A 3906-nucleotide genomic window follows, 5' to 3' on the forward strand; every position below is an offset into this window, starting at 1 on the left:
ACTAGTGGCATAGCGTGTTCCATCGGCGTCGTAACCGCATTAACTAGTTTATAGTCAATGCATAGCCGAATATCCACACCATTTTTCTTGAGCACTATCACCACTGGCGAGGCCCAAGGGCTGCCCGAGAATGATATCAACCCAGCTCGAAGCAGCCCTTTCAACAACTCGTACAGCTTGCTCAAGTGGCGGAAAGGTATCCGCCGAGCTCTCTGCTTAATGGCTGCGTGTCCTTGAACGTCGATGTCGCACAACGCTCCGTACGCTGGAGGCGGCAGGGCATTACCACTTGAAATCATTATTCCTTCGTGCTTTTTTAGCTCTGCCACCAACCTAGCCGATTGTGCTGGCGTATGACTACTCGACTTGACGTTTGCAGCGCCATAGTCGAGTTCTGTAGGCTCAACTTCAGTGAGGTCGGGAAGGAAAGCCAGCTCGTGAGCGTAGTCCGTCAACTCCAGATATGTCCCACTATGCTCAAAGATGTCGGTCTTACCATCGTCAACATCATCCTCTTGCTCGTCTTCGGTCGCGGCGATAGCCAAGTAGTGTGGTCTTAGGGTTTCAGTAGGGTCTCTCGTCGAGTTGCACTCATCATCTTCAGCTTGTCCTAAACCGTAGTCAATTCCGCCGGGGTCGAACACCGTCGCCGCTGAGTTCGTTACTCCGACCTCAGCTATAGTATCTTCCAACAGTGATACCTCTGGTAAATCATAGTTGTCATCCGCGTCAGGGCCCGTATTCGCTGAGTTTACTGCGATGGTCGATCTGACTTCTGCGTGTTCATACTTGTCTCCGAGGTAGATGGTATCCTCGTCATGCTGTCTAACCACATCCGAACCGGTTTCAGCCTCCATAGTCTCCAACGCTGAGTTCGCCGTAGCTGGGTCGTCGTTTGGCTTTATTCCTTCAGGTAGTAATACCTCCCGACTATCATAGTCCTTGGTCGCGTCGGAGTTCTCATCCGCTGAGTTGGTTGTGACGGCAGAACTAGCTTCCGTGCGTGCAAACGCGTCTTCAGTATAGCTGGCATCCTGACGACATGCTGTGGCCCCGTCCGAATCACTCTCGGTGTTTAGACCTGCTGACGCCGAGTCCACCGTCCCCGACTGGATAATGCAGGCTTCGGCGTACTCATCGCTGAGTTCACCACGGCTGCAGAACTTGGTCTAATGACTCCAAACTTGGCTCGGTTGTCAATAACGAGTTGGGCGTCACGTAAGGCGTGTTCCGAGCGTTCTTCAGGGTTTCCTTCCGTAATAGCTGAGTCTTCAGTCGCCGACACGTTTTCCTTGGTCCTTACTGCACTTGTTCCTTCAACCGCTGAGTTCGTGTTGACGTCAGAAATGGCGCAATCATCTTCAAACTTGGACAGCTGATAGGAGACATCTTGGTCATCGTGTAGCACCGGCGTACTATCCGCTCGGACGTCTTCCAGCTTGAACGCTGAGTTTATAGCCGGGTCACCCCTTGTCACCCCTGAAGTCGATATAGCGACGGCGTTACCGCGACGCCTCTCGTCTTCGTCGGCTTCTGTATCAGCTTCGATCCTTCTCCAGCGTTCGGCGCATGTTAATTCGGGTCCATTTTCCCCTGGAAGGGGGTCGTTTTTCCACCGCCGTCGGAGTTGGGTATTTTCGTCTTTCCACAGGTGGCGGCTGGTGTGACAACCAGTCCTCGTACAGTCGTTGTTCTTTCTGCAGCAAATCTTTATCCATCGCCAACTCGAATGCCAATATCTGGCAGTCACGGTATTTCGCCGAGTTCACGCGGACATATCCCTCATTGGCCAGTACTCGGTGCGGTTGCCATTTTATCACATAAAAGTGAGGTGGGCACCAGACTGACGTCGGTCGTACGTTCGTAATCAGGACATAAGTTGGTCTTCCTCGGCGATTGAAAACAACCGTTGAAATCCAACCCTTCGTCCGTCGCACCCACAAGTCATGCGTCGACTCACTGGGTTGTCGCCTGGGCAATTTGAACTCAGCGGTCATTCGACTTTCGATTGTTAACCCGTCTGGTGGTCCGCATGGGACATTTGGTCCGAACTCGGTCCTGGTCGGCGCATTACTTGATCGGATGAGTGGGATCACCATCTCATCGGGTAGCTTGACCGCCGAGTTGTACAGATCCAGACGGATCCCAGCTGGGATCATGAAGTCAGTGCCGAGAATCAAATCGACTCCTGCATGATGAGGCATTATCCACACTTCAAACTCGTATGCCACTTCCCAGCCGAGTGTCACCTTCACGACTGCTCGTGACGTTGGCACCATTCTGTATTTACTTATTCCTTGTATGTCGATTCGCTTATCTCGGCTGGCCACTCTCTTGAGACTCAGTTTCCTCGCGAAGTACTCACTAATCGCCGAGACATTTGCTCCGGTGTCCAATAATATCTTGGTCCTTCGGTCGTTCACTGCACCCAATACGAGAGCTCTCATTCTAACTCGGCGATCAAACGTCTGTGCTGACCACCATCCCAGCCGCTCTCCCGGAAGCAGCTTCATGATTCTGGTTCGATGCACAGCCTGGTCTGACTGCCGAGTTACACTTGCAATCGCTCGGTGGTTGTCATCTAACTCACCGAGCTCACGCTCAATTCCATCGATTTCACATATCCAATTGCCATCCCCGCTTCTTCCCTCCGACCGTCCTGCTTCGCCTACGAAGGCAAACAAGAAGTTCGCCTCAACTGCAGGTTCAGTTGACTGTGGCAGCCCGGTATATTCCAACCCAGTCAGTGTTGGCGAGCCGCTGAGTTTAAATCACTCGGCGTGTAAAGGTTTTGCAGGTCTTCCGGCACTTGCGATTTGTCGACAGAGTTTTTCACGAACGCAGCCAACTTCTCGTACTGACGAAACAGCTCGCACTGGCCGACTTCATGGGCTTGTCTGCAGAATTTGCAGCGTCGCCGACAGTAGTGATCCGAGTGCCCCGTTCTTCCACAAGTGCACAAGGTTCACGCTGTGAGTTGTCGTAAGAATGGCCTCAAAGTCATAAACGATGAAGTGATCGATGTACTGGTCAGTATTCCTGATTGAATACTTCGTAAGCAGTGATCGTATTACGTTCTGAGCTGGTTTGTAGATAGTTGGCTCAGCTGGGAAGCTTTCGATATTCACGAGCTCACATTGATTCTTTTTGTGATTTCTTACTTTTTCAGCGCTGACGAAAACCATTGCACACTTAGGGCATTGATACTTAGCCTGAAGCATGTCAATGTTCTTGATGTAAAGAGCATGATTCTCGAACGATAAAATATCCATAGCTTCATACCCCTTGTCCGATCTACGAATGCATTCTACATTTCCGGAAGCTACATCCATGCTATATACGTTAATACCGAGTTGGAAGTAGTCCTCAACTTCATCGAGTTGTAGTAGGTCAATAGGCTTGAAACTTCTAAATAGACTCAACGTATACTTCACCCCCTTGAAAGAGCAGTAGCGCTTGAATATCTCCTTCACCTGAGCCTGAATTCTGCGAGGATCCTTCTTAGGGCTCTGGAATGTATGCCAGGCGATACAGTGGAAGACGCACTTGTTGTTGGTCTTAGGGAAGTTGATTACATGCTTGTTTTCGCGGATAATCTTAGGAATAACAGCGTCGCATCCCCAAGAGCATGGTCGCGATGGTAGACGAAAATCTTGAATGCAGTGATCGCCTTAAGCTTATATCCCGAGCTGGGATAGTTCAGCTTGTCAGCCAACTCCATAGACCGAATTTCCGAAATGACCTTCTTTCGAATATCAGCCTTGCTGTTGATAGCGACAGGCTTATTGAACACATAAGTGTTAGCGAGATTCCGATAGAAGTAGCGAGTGTCATCAGGATTAGTCTTGCTCACAAGTTCGTACCCGAGAGCAACATTTATCTTGAACGCACTTGCCTGAATCCAAA

Source organism: Phytophthora infestans, genomic scaffold (genome assembly GCF_000142945.1).
Source record: "Phytophthora infestans T30-4 supercont1.12 genomic scaffold, whole genome shotgun sequence".
NCBI classification, from domain to species: Eukaryota; Oomycota; class Peronosporomycetes; order Peronosporales; family Peronosporaceae; genus Phytophthora; species Phytophthora infestans.